Genomic DNA, 21,176 nt, shown 5'->3' on the forward strand with positions numbered 1-21,176 from the left:
TTTCCACATCATTGCAGGACGGATCTGAGTTCTGTTTAGAGTTAATGCATGTACCGTCGATATTTGGATTCGAGGCTTTTAATGCTAATTATTCAGAACAAGTAACATAAATTGTAGAGCATTTTTTCTATATTCATCCGTTCGTGTATGAGTTTTGACTCTAATCAAGCCTCTGTATATTATATATATATATATATATATATATATATATATATATATAATATATATTAAGAGAGATGAATATAGGAAAAATGTTCAACAACTTATGAATTACTTTTTTAGGAAAAATCAACAATATATATATATATATATATATATATATATATATATATATATATATATATATATATATATATATATATATATATATATATATATATATACTGTATATAATATTTTATACATAGATGTGTGTCCGCGTGTAATTTTGATAACTGTACTTGCATGAACATACTGCAAATAATCAAACTATGTCTCTCTATATAAGCAGTCACGTGATTTTTACATGTAGTCTGAATGAAACTACGATTTTATAATCAGCATCACGACGTAAGTGAGCTACAAATCTTTTCGAGATTTTATTAACGCTGAAATTATTAGATCCTTTCTGATGGATTAACATAGACTTTTACAATAAATGAGGGATATTGTATATTCAGTATTTCAGGAACTAAGACTGCCTAAGGCACAGAAATAGTCTACGTATTACAAAAAGAAAATGAGTATGTTACAGGTTATAATATACGTACTGCAAAAGCAGCATTGCATGGATTTAGCAAAACCACCTTCACTATGAAATTATCATTTCTGACTGTTTGTCTCTGTGTGTGTGAGAGAGAGAGAGAGAGAGAGAGAGAGAGAGAGAGAGAGAGAGAACACCAGTAATTTGCGGTTTTGGTCAAAGTAATTTCGTTAAAGCTAATGAATATGTCTGAGCGGTTTGCCAAATACTTGTGTATCACAAGGACATGATAACATCTGCGTTACAGTTATCAGCCAACGCGAGCACTCACATACAAACGGACACACGCACGTATGCGTTTGATTACTTGCAGACATGAAATCGCAAGAACACGAACACAACAAACCTTAATTCTAACCGCCCCTCGCCCCATTTCCACCACCTACCACCTAGGTTGTACTAAAATATGGTTACGGTATTAACAAGAGAATCTCAGCCAAGAAACCCAGACAAGTGAAGATTGTGATCAGTCGATACAAGTAAAGGCTTAAGTTGGGTGGTTTAGATTAACGTGACTATGCCAGCACGTTTTTTTGCTTAAAGGCGGCCTGGCCTGTAAATCTGGGAAATGTTAATGGCTGTTGAAGTCCAGTGTGGACCTCTGGATTCCAACACCCAACAGCAACGGGACGTAAGTTGTTTTGCAAAACAGAACAGGCGTAGGTGTCTTATAATTACTGAGTGTTCTTTACCTCACTCCATGTACTACTCTGTGCATTTTCAGCTCTCGTCTGTGTTTAACTGGGTGTATGTGTGTTTGTGTATGTATCTAATGTTCGAGTTTATGGTATACAAGCGGCTATTTTCTTTTTAACTTGGATGATATTTTCTCGGTCAAAAAAGTGGAATAAATCGGAATGTATGGAAAGGCCATTCTGATCTTTTTGTATTACTTTTTTGTAGTTGTCTTTTCCAGAATTTCATGAATTTGGAGCCTGGCGTGCTTGTATGGTCATGCATCCCTTTAGTGCGCATGACGCCAGCAATGCAATGAACAACGTAAACAAAAGCGCGCCATTTTACAATTAATGGAAAATGAACTGGAAGTCTGTGGGAAAAGTGCCCCATTCATTTACCGTTTAAAAAGCGAAAACGAATGGTAATCAAACAATACAGCATAAACGCCTATTCAGCGCGGTGGAAAAAAACAAAAAAAGGCCGAGCACTTTATGAGAGTAGTCTCCTTTTTCAACAGAGGGAAGTGAAGGGAAATGTAGCATGTTTGTTGACCCGGTGATAACAATCGACGTCCTTCTATACATGTGTCAGGGTGACATGCACGCAGCCATCCGCTGCATCGCGTGGGAGCTGAAGCTTTCCTATTTTAAAGAGACGCGCCGATGTGTATTTGCTTCGTTGTCACTGGTGGGTTAATATTACAGCTTCTCACTGAGACAGATACTGTAGGATTCTACTCACTGTGGGCCACCAACACTAAAAGGGAGAGCGCTTTCACTTCCTGTCTTTCAAATGGACTCCATCTTAGTGATGGATGCTACAACTCATAATCGCTGTTCACGTAAATGCTGTAGCATTTGGCTTACTCTGTCGACCATAATAAACAAGAAGTATAGCTTCGGTTCATGTGGCAACAACGGCTTACGTAAGTTGCATAGTTATAAAAGACAAGAGCCAACAACAGCTACTAAAATTCTGCCTCTCTGAAAGACTTATAATTAAAAAGGATTCATTGCGTTGCACATTCGATATGTAGTTTCCACGTTAACATGGATAGGATTTAACCGAAATCCAAATGCTGCGCATATTTATCTGCATTTATGAACACAAACTACGGAAATAATATATAATATATATATATAAAATATATATATATATATATATATATATATATATACACATATATATTTATGCATATATATATGTATATATGTGTATATATATATGTATGTATATATGTATATGTTATATATATGTATATATATATATGACTTTTTATTACATCACCGTGATTCATAGACAATCAGTAAGTAGCTTACTGATTGTATATATATATATATATATATATATATATATATATATATATATATATATATATATATATATATATATATATATATATAAATTTATATATATATATAAATTTATATATATATATATATATATATATATATATATATATATATATATATAGATATATATGTGTGTGTGTGTGTGTGTATTTATTATACAATGGGAAATGAATACAGTTAAACCAACTTGACTCGGCAGAATTACAGAAAACTAGGGAAGCAAAATTCTTCTTTGTATCTCTAACCAACCAAAAAAAATTTTCTTTCGTCCTCTTCCTATTTGTAAAGAAAACTTGCTGAAGTGGATTTCGACCCCAAGCCAAAATAATGAATTAACAATCTGCAATTCACCAACTTGATATAAGAATAAAGGTCCATTAAATAATGAAGAGATGACAGGCAAGAAGAAAAGACAACCTATTCTTAAACTCGAGATCTTCTTGCATTATCTACCTGAAGACGACTTGATCACGAGTCATGATCTCCAAATTACATCTTGTTTCGCCTTTAACCTTCAAATAAGGATACGAACGTAATAAGTATCTTGATATCCATTACCAAAAAGAGATCGTTCTATGCCTTTCAGAAGAATGAAGACAGCCAGGTTCTTATCAGAAGTTCATTCTAGAGTGATAACCTCTCTTCCTACCATGGCTGATTGGTGAATCTTAGCGTATCTTTCATCTGTACTCTTAGAATACAATACAGTTTAATTTATATATAAAACCTTACTTTTACAGAATGATAATATAGGCTATACCAGACAGCAAATGAAAATCTTACAAATACTCTTAATATTCCTTACAAATTAATTACATTTTTTTGAAGTTCATCTAAAGCAATTTTTCTTTATTTCACATCTGCAGTTTACTGTATTGTAAGTGTTTCTTGATGACGACAGCTTGGATCTAGATTCTCACGATTACTATTCATTAGTATTTTCCTTTTTCTTACTCTTAAAAACTCTGGCTTTTACTTAAGGACTTGAAATTCGAAAATTTTATAGAAATCATGAGTCGTTTCGGAATAACTTGACACTCCTCTAAAAGTACGAAGATATAACAATAAGGTGGTTTGCATTTAACAGTACTAAATTATTAAAGCCTATTGACTGAAAGACAGTCAGTCAGTGAATTTATCGGAAAAGAGAAGCGGAAAACAAAACAGAAGCCATTTACCCTGGAAGTTCGTAGCAGATCACACGCACACAATGATAAGTCGTTGTTTTAGATTTAGCTGGCCTTTTGCCAGCACGGGCTCTTGCTCCTAGAGCAGCCCGTAAATGATAAGTCAAACGTAGGAAGAAACACAAGAACCAGAATATGAAAAGGTAGACTACCTAGGGGGACATGTGTTAAAAATTACTACAGGAAGAATTCTTTTCCAGCACTGGTAATATTATGGGATGCGAATTTCTTCATACGACAGGCAGCATTTTTTCAATGTTAAGTGAAAATACTCAAGCAAGAGTTGATACAAACATAAAGAGAAGAATTATTAAAGAAATACTGACTAACATGAATTGAGTTATATTTTTAGAAAGTGGGTAATTCATAAACGTATAAGAAGGATGCCAAAACAGGCATTGCTTGTAAACCGTAAACAAACATCCAGACAAACATTGGAAAGAGTAATGTAACGCTCTGTTTGTTTATTTAGGAATTTTGGAACCTCTTGAGAACACAAGTTTTTTGTACAGTAATTTGAGAAAACCTACATCTTTCAGTTTAAAAGAGACATACATTTATGATGAATTAAACATGCTTTAGTGTGAAGTATATATAATTCAAGATCCATGGACAACGTTTCAAACTATAAAAGAAAATTCGAAGACAATAGATTCTGTGAAAAGTTCAGTAAATCGCCGTCAATTATTAAATCGCGTGAGGTCGTTATAATCGATTAGATACTGACCTAGTGAGATTGCTTGAGAACATGAAGGCTTTGATATACTTGTTGCGTTATCTCGTGTAGAAGACCTTTAGTAACAAGTTCTGCCATTCACGAAAACTTATTTTTTTTTTTCTTAATGGTCCAGAATTCATGTTCGTAAGATATTGTAGGTAAGGTAAGATATAGGCTATACAGATGTGGTAGTTCCCTAGTTTGAATTAAAGTTTGTGGAGTCTGTTAACATCAGATTTAAAGTAGTAGGAAAAGTAGTGACGTCAATATATGCTGAGAGAGTAACGCTGTAGCATTGCACTCTCGGTAGTGGGCTGGGCTCGATAGACGAGGCAGGAAATATATATATAAATAGATCTAAGGGGGTTTCACTCCACGTTTCATTTGACATTATTTGAATAAGTTGCGTGTGAGCTGATGTGTCCCTATGTAAGTCATATTATGACGCTCTGCTTTGAAGAAATAGTTGTAACGAGAGGTTTTGAAATATTAATTGGAAAGTGTTTGTATGAATATAAATATAGACGATCATATTACACAACAATCATGCAAAGAGAAGCTAAAGCGATTTCATGTTCTTTGATATATATATATATATATATATATATATATATATATATATATATATATATATATATATATAAAGTATATATGTGTGTGTGTGCATGTGTACGTGGGTGCGCGTCTGTGACTGTGTGTCTACATGCACGGTATATATAAGCGTCAACTATTTCCATACAGAACACACAGTAATGTAAGGTGAAATGCAACTCATGATTCCCATTAGCTTCAAGTTTATCTCAGCAAAGGCCGAACGTAATTGGTGAATTCTCTCCCATATCCCATTACAATATTGACGGCCTTTAGCCGAGTTGCAGTAGCGAAACGAGGGAGCAGACATAACGAAATAGCGACGGAGAGAGAAAAACGGGTGGGAGGAAGGGAGGGAGCTGTACTGTGGTTATTTCAGTGTCTCCAGCTGGGTCGAATGGCGCAGATGCATGTTGAAAGCAAATCCATAGTGTTCTTTGCCTCTCCCACCCTGCTGGCTGCTAAGTCTACTTGTAATTCCACGTTACGTTAGTTATGCTGAGCTGGCCGTCGAACGAACAAGCAGGCATTAAAGCGAAAGGAGGAGATGGAACAGGAAAGAAAACGTTAACAGGCCTTAAGGTAAAAGTAGACAGATAGGTACAGAATGCAATTATCCCTCATATGAAAAAAAAGAGGCTTAGAAGTGAAATATCAATAGATAAATTGAAAGAGAGCATAATTACCCCAGGGAAGAAAAAGAAAAGACCTTAAGGAATACAGATAGCTCGATAGATCAATAGAGAGACAGATTGATGTATAGAAAGATAGATACAGAGTATTGTAGGTAAAGGAAAAGAGAATTAAAGGTAAAAGATAGATTGATAGATAGAAGAATTATTCGAGATTTAGAGGGAAAACAGATAAAAGAGAGAGAGAAAAAGAAAGGGGGGGGCGGGGGAGATTTTTTTATGTGTGTTAGAGGAAGAGAAACAGAGGATACATTGCCACTAACCTACTAATGTCTAGCGTAAAGCAGCAGAGGCTAGACAGTCTTGTCCTTCAGGCAGACACACAAGTGTGTGAATTATCAAGCACGCAGTTGGAAACTAATTCTCACTGTGAGAAATACAGCAGAATGGGGGTATGAACTTTAAGCTAAATTCTATCGTTTAATATTTCAGTATATATATATATATATATATATATATATATATATATATATATATATATATATATATATATATATATATATATAGAGAGAGAGAGAGAGAGAGAGAGAGAGAGAGAGAGAGAGATTTGTTTGTATGTATGTATGTGTGTACGTTGGTTGCGTTCTAGCCTTCTTCCAGCTGCAGTGGACTTGGTCACTAAAATGAAAGCAAAACGATTGTTTTTCATTATTATCCCCTTTACTTATATCCCGCATTCCATCAAAAACAAACTACAAAAAGACGAACAATGTAATAAAAAAAGAGCATAAGGGAAAAAAGACCGAAGGAATAAGGTAATAACAGGTACGCGAATCAGAATCGTCGAGTCTCACGAAGTACAGACGGCATTTCTCTTCTCTCTCTCTCTCTCTCTCTCTCTCTCTCTCTCTCTCTCTCTCTCTCTCTCTCTCTCTCTCTTTCAGCCGAGCCGTCTAGTGTGAGTAGACGTCGTTCCACCAGCCCAGACGTCATAAATCTCTATCACGCGGAAGTGAGACTGCTGGATTATTTTGAATTCCCTTCAGCCTTCACGTAGAGAGAAGACTAAAACATTGGCAGGGGATTATTTATGCGAAATGAGACCTGCAGCCCAATGCTATGATTGCGCTTACGCATCGGTAGAGGCCGTGCCCGGGAAAGCGGCTCTTTTCGAAAGTAGCTTAAGATCCTATATTCGTGTTTGAATAAGAAGAAGAAGCAGAAGAAGGCGAAGAAGACCTTGCCGGCACAATCAATATGGCAGGAGAGAGCGCCACCGTCAGGGCTAGGAAAGTACTCTCAGCACCTTATAGTCGATTTTTCTCTGCCCACTCATGGCGTTTTCTCTTCGTGGAGGACCGTAACAGCCTTTAGTAGGTGTCAGATTCTATCCTGCAGTCTTGGTAAATGGTGATTTCGAGGTAAAGGTTACAGGGAGGAAAAGTTACCGAAGAAAATGTGGTCATGAACTCATAGCAATTTTCTAGTACACAGAGGGAGTTGCCTGCGGTAAGATGCCTCTCATGACCCACTGCCGCGAGATGGATGATGGGGCCCTGGGAGAGAAGGGAATGGTGGGGGTCCGCTAATGGAAGGGTGGAGGACTGTTGGGAGGTGGAGGAGGTTGGTGGACGGTTACAGGACGGTAGGGGGTTGAGATGGGGGGAAGCTGACATAGGGCCCCCAGAAGGGAGAAGGGGTGTTAGGGGAGAAGGATGGAAGAGAGTGAAAGAGGAAAAGGGTGGGCTTAAGGGAGGGAAATTTTCATGGGGTAGGGGGAGGAGAGATTAAGGGGGTAGGTGGGGGGACGCTGGATGTTTTGTTGGGGGTAAGGTAGAAAGAGAGTCGCAAAGGGTTGCAAAAAGAGGAAGGTGTGTTCTGGAGAAGGGAGAGAAGGACCTCATGGGGACGAACTACGGTGGAAAAAGGGACTAAGTAATGCGTCTGGCTGTGATACGGAGAGGGAAAATAAGAGCGGAGATAGAGACACACACACAGACGGACAGATAGACGAGACAGGAGAAGACCGACAAACAAAGAAAGAGAAAGAGAGAGAGAGAATACGAAAAAATCAAGTATAAGAAAGAAAAGTCAAAGGAGGCAGAAGGGTTCGAGATTTATGATAACCATTGGTAAGGCATCTGGAAGAGGAATGGTCAAGAAAAATATACGAATCATAATGTCGATTTGTAGTAATGTAATACAAATGACATAACAAAAACATTCCGCGATAAGAACTACATACTTACATTTATACACTGCATCTATCTATCTCCCTAAATATTGTTTATCTATACTCTGTTTATCCATCGATAGATAGATACGTAGATCCTAATGAGTTTGCATGTATACATGCACTCTTTTTTCAGGCTGAGTGATATAGATGTACTCACATATACAAACACACACACACACACACATATATATATATATATATATATATATATATATATATATATATATATATATATATATATATATATATATATATATATATATATATATATATATATATATATATATATATATATATATATATATATATATATATACTTGTTTAAGTACGTGTCTTGTAAAAGAGAGCTCGCACATTGGAACACTCGGCAATGTAACATTTGGTGGTGAATTCTGCGATGATATTGCCATCTCCTGCCCTGCGATTCACCGCTGACTTTGAATTATTAAAAGGAAGCTTCAGCACCGTTTACGAGACTATAAAGAAGAACTCCGATCATTTCAATGAGAAACTAAGCAGAAAGTCGTCAAAGGAAGCGGAGATGAAGCAGCGAATAAGTAAGAAAATAAATATAAGCGAATCAGACCAAGTGCAACATTGATGAAACCCAAAGAATGGCAAAAATGAGACTTTAAAAAGACCGGATCGAGAGAAACACTCGGAGGTCGTTGCTCCCTCGCTGAAAAGCCTCGTGCAACGATTGGAGAACCAATACTACATCCGATGAGAGCCTGCGATAGGTGGCTTTAAAGCGCCCTACCCCCTTTCCTCCCCCTCCCCAGCATTCCTGGACCCCCCTGCACCCACATCTCCCCACCCTCCCCACGAACCCGTAATCCTTAATGCATGACGTAGTGTTTGAAAAGAATTGCTATAAATGTTCTGGTTTTTCGTTCTTTATATTCTCTTTGTGTTGTAGAACCTGAATAAGCAAGCGTGGGGTGAAAATTCGTAAATAAACTTTGGAATTCTCGGTTTTCTTCTGTTTTTTCTGTTTCCTATAATGTTTCTTCCTTTGAAAGGCACATCTATCGCTTCTCTCTATATTGTTTTCTATGGGCCCGGGCTACAAAAAGAGGACCTTAGGATGCCTATCATGTTTGCCTTTGAAAAAGATGGGTAATAAATAAATTAATAAATAAACAGAATTTACAAATCATTTGGAAAAAATGGGAAAACTGGAGTTCAGAAAGAGGTCAGGGAGATAGCCGAAGACGATGACCTCTTCCAGTGGGGAGGGGAAGTGGTGACCCTTCCCCGAGCCAGACTAAATTTTGAAGTCCTCCTTTGTTGTAGTTCATAATTTAGGCTGAGCATTTTTCCACATACTTTTGGAAGATAGCTTGATTACATACATTCTCCAAACAAGCACATCTGTCATTAAGTAATGAAAAACGCTGAAAAAATGTTACGTACAAATAGTGACAAGTTGAGACGGGGAGAGGTGGGAATGGGACAAGTTGAGACACAGAGCGGGGGAGGTGATAAATAAAGACAAGCTGAGAGAGAGAGAGGGAGAGTGAGAGAGGGAGAGAGAGAGAGAGAGAGAGAGGTAGGAAGTGGGGGGAAGTAAAGAATGGAGGTTTTTAGACTTGGGAAATGTTGAGGATAAGTCAAAACAAGCTGAGAGAAAGATAGGACGAGGGAAAAGTTGTACTACTCAAGGACATGACAAGAGAAAAAGAATCAGCTGTACTGCTCCTCGACCTACTACTACTACTTGTTGTAACAATAATAGCTGTAGACGTACAGAGTGATTAAATGAAAGTGGTGCCCACATCAGGTGTTGTATTTATCGCACTTATATCATATTATGTAAACGTATGTAAGACATGAAATTCACAAGCTAATTCCAGTGTTTGAACAGTCATAACAGATTACATTCACAGCATAAGATAAGTAACATCCAGTCCCAAACGCAAGTATGAATCCATTTTGTCATGTTAAGAGAGTGTATAGGATTGCTACAGAAATATTCCTGTCAACTTTCAGTACTTCTAATGAGGTGAGTTAGTCTGGAAGACCACTCCTTCCAGGTGGTCTCATATTAAGCCATGGGAAAAGGTCAGGTTTTGTTATCTCGTAGGTCGCATTTTTGTGAACATGAGCGTTGTCATCCAAAAACTCCGGCAGGGCGCCTATAGCTTCATAATTTTGACGTGTGACATATCACGCCGTCTTGCCAAAAACAACAGTAACGCCCGTCCTCATCAAGATGGGCGCTGAACTGTGATTATATTCCGGTAGACGTCAACATCGACTGTCGCCTCAAAGAAAATAGGACCCTTTACACTCCGATGACTTTCAGTACTCATATTCCAATATTTTTTAAGAGTTTTTCATGACACTTAAGGGGATCATCACTAGACCACATTTTGCTATCCTGACTGGTGGCTGGTTGGCTTAGATTAAGCCAGCTATGCTCAAGCACAGGCCTTTGCCCTGAGGTGGCTCGTAAGTATGATAAGGTGGTGAAGGGCATAAGAGGCGTGGTATGGACCTCTGAACTCTGTGACACCAAAGGAACGACTGACTTAGTATGCCCGCTCAGGCGTAACCATATTTCATTACTAGGTAAAAACATTGGCAAGCAACACCACCTCCATGTTTCTCAACATTTTCTTGGACCCACCTGTAAGATTGATTTATGGCTTCTAAAACTGGCGTCACAACATCTAGGTTATTGACGCCGTCCACCTGTAAGACTGGAAAGACTTAACCATGTTTAGTTGTCTCTCTTTTCAAACCAGGCGTATGCAATTCGGCACCAGTTGTCATTTCTGTGTATCTGAACAGCGTTTCCTTAGAATATTTCTTGATCTTTCTAACCACACCTTCAGATCCTCAGTCTCCTCATCGTCAACAACAATGCAGGCATAGGCAATCATTCTTGTAACGATATTGTCACTAATCCATAAGACCATGTTCAAAAGTACTGTTCACAAATGAATACAGGGCGCGCTAATAAAAACACCATCTTGATCTTGCATCAGCTGAGAACTTAAGTACTTCTTAAGCCGCACACGCCAATTGTGTCATTTGTTGAAAGAAAACAAAATACAACTTATTTCTCATTTTTTCAACACCAAGCTATGACGGGCAACTTTCTTTTCAAATATTATTCATATAGAAGCAACTGAAATCAAAAGGCAATGGACAAGAAATGAGCAGAAACGTAGCAAAGAAGAGGTTGACGCACGTCAGACTTGAGGCGAACATTGTGCAGCGGAAACGCCAAGAGTTGCTGGCGTCAAGTGACAACATCTTTTACTTAATACAGTATCTACTTACGACGAAGAAGTGATGAAACAAAGCAAAAATAATCTTATATATGAAAAGATGGAAAAATTATTCTCAGACAAAGACAGTGATTTTAAAAGATGAAGTAGGATTTCTCAGATAATTCCACGAGATGAAAATGAAGACAACTGACACATGAAAAAATGTTTCAAAGAAAGGAAAGAATAATTATTGAAGGGAGATAAGAGTCAGTGTAAAGATGAGAGGAACGTAAAAGTGAGAGGAAGGCGATGAAGAATGTCTAATTGACAATGGGGAGGAAAAAGACTCACGTTATTAATGTATATATATATATATATATATATATATATATATATATATATATATATATATATATATATATATATATATATATATATATATATACATACACACATATATATATACATATATATATGTGTGTGTATTTACTTACTTTTTTATCCATTTATTTGTACATGTACAAACACATACATGCACACACATTATATATATGTATGTGTGTGTGTGGATATGTAGTCTCTAACGGTTGTGTATGTTCGTCAGCACTGTTCCTGTAGTATATATATTTGTGACTTCTAATACTCTGTATCAGTCCTTCGTCAATGGCTTGAAAATAAAGTCGAAACCGGTCAGGACCTACACCACGTCCCTTATTTTTCACTGTGGTAATGTGTGATATATATATATATATATATATATATATATATATATATATATATATATATATATATAAATTTTATATATATATATATATATATATATATATATATATATATATATATATGTATATATATATATATATATATATATATATATATATATATATATATATATATATATATATATGAGGACTGAACTTAGATTTACGATTTTCCCCATTGAAAAAGTCACACTTCACATATTTTCTCTTGCATGACGCATTTTGATGCACGGGCATCTTTAGGGAATATCTGTGTTTACGACAGTTGCTATTCATGTTTTGGGTTGCAAAATATCGATTGTTAATTAATTAATTAATTAGTTTATTTTTTTATTTACTTATTTATTTGTTTGTTTCTAATTGACGAAATTCGAAAACATATTACTTCATTATTATTAGTAACTGCTTTTAGTTTTCTGTAAAAGAAAACTATTGTGCCGGCTTTGCCTGTCCGTCTGCACTTTTTACTGTTCCCACTTTTTCTGTCGCCCTCAGACCTTAAAAACTACTGAGGCTAGAGGGCTGCAAATTGGTACGTTGATCATCCACCTTCCAGTCATCAAACATGCCAAATTTCAGCCCTGCAGCCTCTGTAGTTTTTTTTTTATATATAAGGGTAAGGTTAACCATAATCGTGCTTCTGGCAACTATATAGGATAGGCCACCACCGGGCCTTGATTAAAGTTTTGTGGGCCGCAGCTCATACAACATTATACCGAGACCACCGAAAGATAGATCTGTTTTCGGTGGCCTTGATTATAAGCTGTAGTGGCTGTACAAAAAACTCGATTGCGCCGAAGAAACTTCGGCGCATTATTACTTGTTTATGTTGTGCAGAAATCAAAAGTAGACTACACTTACCATAGATCACATCATATACAGTCAATAAATATAACGACCACAACAGCAGAAAGAATACCGAAAATTTCATGAAAACATACGCACACACCGTCCTTCAAAAGCATTACACTAAACGACAGAACCTTTCAGTTTGACATTATACGCAATACACGTGCCGCTGAGAAACCCAAGACATAAAGAGGCATCGTTACTCAAGTTTGTTTCGCATGAAGTATGAGGAAACAAAGGAGAATAGCTCTGATTTCTGCATTTAAAGATACGAAGCTCTCATGGCAAACAATGAGTGATTAACTGAATACCATAATGAGCATAATGAAGAAGTGAAGGTCTAAGGAATACACGTGTCAGAAGTGCTTGATAATGAGATGTACAAGGAAAATATAACGACAAAACAATATCTGGCTATAAAGAGGCACTCGAAGGATATTGGGTAAGCTTTAGCAAAGCAGAACATGGAGGGAGAAACAAAATGCCACATGGCAGCGAGAATGAAGGTTAAAAACAATATTATTTTCATGAGCCTGCAATAGAATGTCGACCAACGAGGTACATATCTTGACTGAAAAACAGGGGTCAGTAGCAGACAGCAGCAGACTGCTACGACATAAACTATAGGAGCTCATAAGAGAGAGAGACAATTTATTGTTCAGAAAAAATACTTACAAAGTACTGCACAACAGGCAACCCGGTCGCGGTAGGGATTTTAAGTAACACAACCGACAGCTATGAATTAGTAGGATGATGAGGTTGTAGGATTTTTACATGCATTTTTTATATCCATTTGTTGGATCATATTTAAGAATTTGTAATTTTAATAACTGTATGATGCTGTGGTCAATAAACTTCTATCTATCTATTCTGTCTATCTACCTATCTATCCATCTATCTATGTTGTCACAGGTAATTTGCTGATATGCGATACGTGCTCTTACTTTGTCCTGTATTCGAATTTACGACTTTTTTTTTGGTTGGAACAACGGTGGCACTGACGTAACCTTACGTGTAGATTAAGTCACTGTCACTTTAGTCCCCCCAACCACACCCCCTCAAAAAGGTTGGAGTCCTAATTAGAGTTTGAGCCTTTATAACACTATTTCTTTTGGATGTAAGTTATTTACAAGGTATAGTGAATTCGTTATCACTAGGTTATTTGTGGCTTAATGTTTGGAAGTGTAACGTTTGCTGAGAGGCTGAAATAGAAATGAATTAGAATGAACAATGTGAGGCTGGAATGAGTTAACTAGAGCGGACGATGTGGGTTAAATATAGAAATATTATTAATGCAGATGATAGAATTTTGAAATGGAAAAATAACTGCTATGGACAGTGTGGGATGAAAAAGGTAATTAGGAAAGGTGGTGTGAGGTTAAGAGGGAATAATTATTCGGTCGGTTTACGAAAGGTTAAAATCGAAAAAATAACTTGTACTGATTGAGCTTAAAATAAAAAAATAAAAAAATTGCTGAAAGAGCGAAGAGAAGTTTAAAAAAAATGGAGACGGCTGGCAAAATCAAAATAAAAAAGAATATTGAAAAGGAAAAACTGTCAGGAAGAAACGGGAAGGAAACTGATATAGTAAATGCCTAGAAAGTTAAACTGGGGACTAAAACAGAAAATATGGGAGCCACGAAGGACAGTGAGTACCAAAACGCATCTCTTGAAGTAATTTAAGAGGACAAAAGTTTATAAACGAAATACTTAGAACTTGTGATAAAACAGCACCTGGCGTTGTTGATTCACGTAATCTGTAAGAAAGTTAAATCTGAAAGGACATAGTTTGAAATCATAAAAACAAAAGAAGCTACATTTTGGTGATATGATTCTGAAATATAATCATCTGTAAATAATTTGGAAAGTAGTATTTATTGATAATATATTACTTATTGGCCAGTAAAAAACAAAATACATAACAATGTTTTCGAAAAGATTCAATAGAAAAGAAAATAGATGAATAGAAAGCTCAAAATTATCGAGATAAATAGTTTTCTAATTAATGTTTAAAATAACTTCGATACCTTCCAGTACTTTCTGGCAAACCTAGGAGGAATGTTCGGTTGTTAATGTCAAGATAGCATTTCAGTTTCGGCACCTAGGGTGTCCCTGGAAATTATTATTGTTAATAATATCAGTTATGATACAATTATGATTCGCATATCATCAATCAGCTGTGCAATGCTTGTTATAATTTCAGTATGAAAGATATTCGAAATACATTAATACCTGAGGGTCATTAATGATTACGAAACTATCTTCCATCCAAAAATTCATTGCAAGTTAGATACATGTTTCATATATCATCTTCAATACTTGACAGGGAAAATGTCTTAGAAGCCTGAGTATCTTACATACAGTCCTGCTATGTACACTGAAAACGTAATAATTTCATACAAGCTTCAGAAACCCTACATACTACATAATAGGGTAAAATCTTAAGAGTCTTCAGCTTTATACACAAACTTCAGATTACAGGCATCACAGCGTCACTTCAAAAAGAAGAATGCACCAGCATGAAATTTGAAGTTGAGCAACATAAAACAGTTAGCAAACAACGCCAAAAAAAATCGTCGCTGTTAATTCTAAGAATATTCTAAGAACAGCTGGGAATTGATTTTTAGTCATTGCGCCAAAGGTTCATCACCTCACGGAAGATTCTCGGCCTCAGATGGTCAGCTTTCCTTGAAAGTTATTCATTAACAGACAATGGGCGATTTACATTTTTGGTTTATATTCTTCGAAGCGCCAGCGCCGTGTCCTGTAGTTGGGGGTGACAACGCATATTGCTTTTGATGATAAAGTTAAAGCATTCCGTAGTTTTAGACGTATTTTGAGAAAGTGTTTTTTTCTTCTTTTTTATTGATTCAGGTATCATGCATTCAAATGGCAAATATAATTATCGATATTAAAATATGATGCATTTTAGATTAAAATCATAACTATATCATCCTCATTTTAATATATTATTTGTTAGTTTAGGTAAGGTGAATTTATATGACTGAGAGATAATGACAGTTATTGTTAAAATATTGTGTAATTTCAGAAGTTTATTAAAATATAATTCGATCCATTTTTAACTCGAGTATGAGGAATTTACGTAATAGCAAATATTGTTTATAACTATTATGATATGACATTATTTTATTATGTTATATAATCATCTTAATAAAGTATTTGATGATTTAGGCATAAAGAATTTCCACTACTGGTAAATAATTATTATCTTTATATGTTGCAATTTTAGTAGTCTTGGGGCACAGTCATTGTTATATTGACGAACCCTAGGTACGAAGAGTATACGTAACGGTCAAACGCGATGTATTATTGGTAGATATAATTCATACTCTGCAAAAAATAAAATTGTCATTTCTTTCAAATTACATTTGCTAATTCAGCTACGACAATTGCTAACTGACGACAAATCAAATGCAGTTAAACATATCTTTCAACCTCGAATGACAATTCCACAGTATACCATACAAACTGGTAGCTGATTAGAGAATTCAGGAAAATAGTTCTTTGGAATCCTTTGAAATCCAGGATTTCGTCGTTATTGGATTCTATCATTTCCCTTCGAAACATAAAGAGGATTTTTACCCTTTATTAGAGGGCTGTAAACAGATATAGCTGAACCAAACGTCAGATGCATTAAAGCCATAATAAAACTGAGGGATCTGCACTGATAACTTATTTCCTGTGTATTTTAGGTGTTTTTCTAAACAAAGTAAATAATCATGGAAGAGATTCAAAGTCTCTCTCTCTCTCTCTCTCTCTCTCTCTCTCTCTCTCTCTCTCTCTCTCTCTCTCTCTCTCTCTCTCAGGTAAATCTTCAGTTTCAAATATGCTATTAAGAGCAATTTAGAAGTCATCAGTTACAGTATGCATTCTGCAAGAACGTGGAAGAGACTGCATCTTGAAAAGTTGAAAGAAAATTATTATCTGTTTATAAAAAAAACCCAAATATGCTCTACAGTGCATGCAATAAAGAAAATGCACGTTTTAAAAATTTGTCTGTCTAATCAGTAATCAAAGATTTTTTTTAAGAAAAGGAAAATGTAAAAGTTTATTTCTTATAATATAAAATTAAGTTTTCTTCATTAAATAAGTTGAAAGCAGTTGCAGAAATAAAAAAAGGAATGTATTTGCCTCACTGGCAAAGATACATATTAATGTATCAAGTTTTAAAAAGTTACAATGGTCTTTATTTAAGCATGATTACCCCTTAGCTCTGCTTCACCTTCCCCTCTTTGACGTCAGTCTAAGTTGGAGAAATCAGAGTCAATGACACCAACAAAAACCAAATAATAATAATAATAATAAGTAATAATAATAATAGTTTCAGTTACAATTAGATGGTTATGAACAAACATCAGAAAACCCTGATCACAACAACGACCGTAACGAAACAATAATGATAGAGACATCCAGGTACACGAACTCTCTCAGTCAGAAGGAACGTAAGTACTATCACAGTAATGCTGTTATTAGAACAACAATAACAAAAATCACAGCAATTTACTAGACCAACAGTTACAAAAATTGAGTTCCAACATTATTAGAGAGAGAGAGAGGATGGATAAATGGATAATGGGGAGAGAATTTACTCGTTACTGATTTAATAGAACATTTAACTGGTACTACTGGAGAGAGAGAGAGAGAGAGATAGTTGAAATGGGGAGAGAATTTACCACTTACTGAATTAACAGAATGATTTAACTCGTGCTGTAAAATGTAAATATACAACTGATACTGTATATTCGTAATAATACCAGATTAAAAAGCACCAGTTAGGACGACTGCAACCATAACGTAGCAGTAACCACAACATCCATTAGGTCAGCTTCCGTGTAAAACACGTAGCAAGCGAAGAAAGGCAAAAAAAAAAAAAAAGAAAAAAGGCGTGTTTCCGCTAGAACCGTTTCTTTAATAGGCAGCATCATTAGGCAAGGAAAAGCCGCTCGGATAATGAGGGGCATCCTGAGGATTCCCACTGAACGCGGCCGCTTTTCTCGAAGTGGTGGTTGGTCCCGCCTGCCTGCCTTCCTTCCTTCCTTCCTTTCTTCCTTCCTGTTTCCTAACATTTCTGTAATCCTTCGTCGATACTGGAATCTTTTTCCGCAAATGCTGCCCAATGTAGGACGTTACCCTAATATCCTCATTATCGTGGTATGACGCTTCTTTACTAGTGTATAACATTTCTCGCTGCATCGTATTTTTTTTTCTTTTTGTCTGAGGGTGCTGGAGGTTTTGCAACAGCGTTGTTCATTTTGTCTTTCGCGTGTGCTGATGAATATTCCTTCAGAAGTTCATTAAAAGATCCTTTTGTATCACTCATTTATTTGTAAAAAAAAAAAATACTTTCTTTAAGGGCCATTGTTGCCTTTCATAGCAATGTCATTTTTATATATATTTTCGTGTAAAAATGTTGTTAGTTGCTCGTTTCTTTTCTTTAACATCTTACACAAGTTGGGTATTTTACGTTATTTTACAACAGTCTCTTTTACATTTTGTAATACCTTGCAAATTGGAATTATAAGCGCTTAAATAACATCGGATAAATAACAAATTGCGGATAATCTGGTCAGTCAATGATTCTGATATTGGACAAAATCTTACCGTAGAGTTTCTCGGTCCCAGTAGGTGCATTTGAGGAAATAAAGTTAAAAAGAAAATTATATATAAAGAAATATTCCGGCTGAATCAGTTATAGTTTACATTATCCATTGAAAAGTAATTGCCCACGCATACACGAAAATTAAATTCACGTATGCATACTAGAAAAAAACATTACGAGTCGTTCACCACAGGTATCACCTTACGTACCTCACCGTGGTAGACATTCTTAATCAATTGCAGGTATATTACGTAGTAACCCCATTTCGTAACCAACGCCAGTAAATAAACGAAATAATGCGAAATTTCCAATCAGGTATACCATAAAAATGTCATGCGTCGCCCTTGTGTCGTCAGTATTTAGAGGAAAAAATCCGTTAAGCCAACAATGGGAGGCCGTCAAGGGGTTGCCCTGTACTCTGTAGCACACTGAGCCGACCTCCCTACAACGGACAGGCTAAGGAAGGCGCAAGCACGGTAGTGTTCCTTCATGAAATGATCAGGAATTATTGTCATTTTCAGCCTCAAATGTGACGAGACTCTGGCGTTCGGGACTTCTCTGGGTTCTTAATGCAGGCGAAACAATTATGAAGTCATTTGAGGCTCTGCATAAACATCAACACTAGACTGAGGTGCATCAGGCATCTCTCAGTCACGGTGCGTTGCCTCTAACATTAGTCAACATCAAGGTTAATAGGAGTGATTGGAGGCAAGCAATAATGATGCTGGGATGAGAGAGAGAGAGAGAGAGAGAGAGAGAGAGACGCGGGGGCGGCGTGAGGTGTGAGGGAGAGAGAGACATGAAGAGGGAAACTGTGAAAAACAGGTAACGTGGAACGATGTAAAAGGTTTGCACTAATGTGGGTGTGTGCGTATGAGAGAGAGAGAGAGAGGGGAGGGGAGGGTTAATTTAAACTGTGGAATACAGACAGTAAATTAACTATGAAAGCAATAGATTTGCGAGAGAGAGAGAGAGAGAGAGAGAGAGAGAGAGAGAGAGAGAGAGAGAGAGAGAGAGAGAGAGAGAGGCTTCTGACGGATACTGCAAATATCCTTTAATGAACAGTATGTAAAATTTTGACGATCCCTTTAGTCGAGAAAGATTCTGCTTTGTTGATTTTTTCTGTGTTGACTTTAATTTTTGTTTACCAGGATCAAAGAAAAGCAAACGAAAATGTAGCGACAATTACCACGAAACAGTAAAGAGCTCATGATTGTTTTTATACAACTCTAAGTCCAGTCCAAAAACTGCTCACTTCACAATGAAAACTGTTGAAGGAAAAAGACTCATAATAAAAAAAAAAATGAACAGCGTAAATATCGCCATAACAAACGGGGTAAAAAAAAAAAATTAATGCAAAAATCATGAAAATGCACACAAGAAAACACCGTAAAAATAAATTACTCATTAACAGCAAGAGGACGAGATGCTATTTCTTTTCATTACTATATTTTCGGCGAGTTCCATAATGCGTCATTGTCTGTGATGCAGCATCGACTGATAGGATAATTAACCTGGAGCATTGGGTGCCATGATGAGCCAGCACACAAACCGCGGCCGTGTGCCGCTTTTGCATCTGAGTTTTGTGGGATGACTTCGCTCGCTCGACGTTGCTTGAGTTTTCCGATCGTGTTTTACTTGATTGAATCTTTCTTCTTTATTTTTGTGTGCGGCGATGCAGTGGCAGGAGTGGTTGCCCAAATTGAGCTTTGTCCTTACAGGAATACACTTCCAAGGTTTTGGGATTTTTTTTTTTTTAATGATGCATTTTTCCTCTCTCTCTCTATCTTTTTTCAGTGACACATAATCTGGCATGTTGCCCAATGGGGATATGTGATTAGGTTATATTTCTTAGGCGATTGAATGCTTTTCTTTTATTTATGTGATTTTTTAAGTTTATTTTTTCTATATTACTTCATTTTTATGGTATGGCAAACACGAGCATGTCTGCCAAAATGAAGCCTCGTGCTTACTGGGAAAGATTTCCGCGGTTCTAGGGTATGTTAACCTGTGTCACTATGTTCGTACGTGTGTTCAGCTTCAGGATATATATATATATATATATATATATATATATATATATATATATATATATATATATATATATATATATATATATATATATATATATATATATATATATATATATATATATATATATATATATATATATATATATATATATATATATATATATATATATATATATATATATATATATATATATATACATATATATATATATACTATATATATATTTATGTGTATACAGTGTATATATATATGTATATATATAGATATATATATATATATATATATATATATATATATATATATATATATATATATATATATATATGTGTAGTTTAATAAAAGTATGTCAAATTCCTGTAAAACCTTAAATGCTTTAGCTTCGCACCACATATGAAGTGGGCGGTAAACTTCACATTTTAATGAAATGAAGATTATCCTGCAATAATAATATCCGAGGAATGACCTATAAATAAGCAGAAGAGGAAAGAAGAAACGTAATCTTCCCCAATGACCCTGTCTCCCTGCGCCATCCATTTCTCTCTCTCTCTCTCTCTC

This window comes from Macrobrachium rosenbergii, chromosome 10 (genome assembly GCF_040412425.1).
Source record: "Macrobrachium rosenbergii isolate ZJJX-2024 chromosome 10, ASM4041242v1, whole genome shotgun sequence".
Lineage (NCBI taxonomy): Eukaryota > Metazoa > Arthropoda > Malacostraca > Decapoda > Palaemonidae > Macrobrachium > Macrobrachium rosenbergii.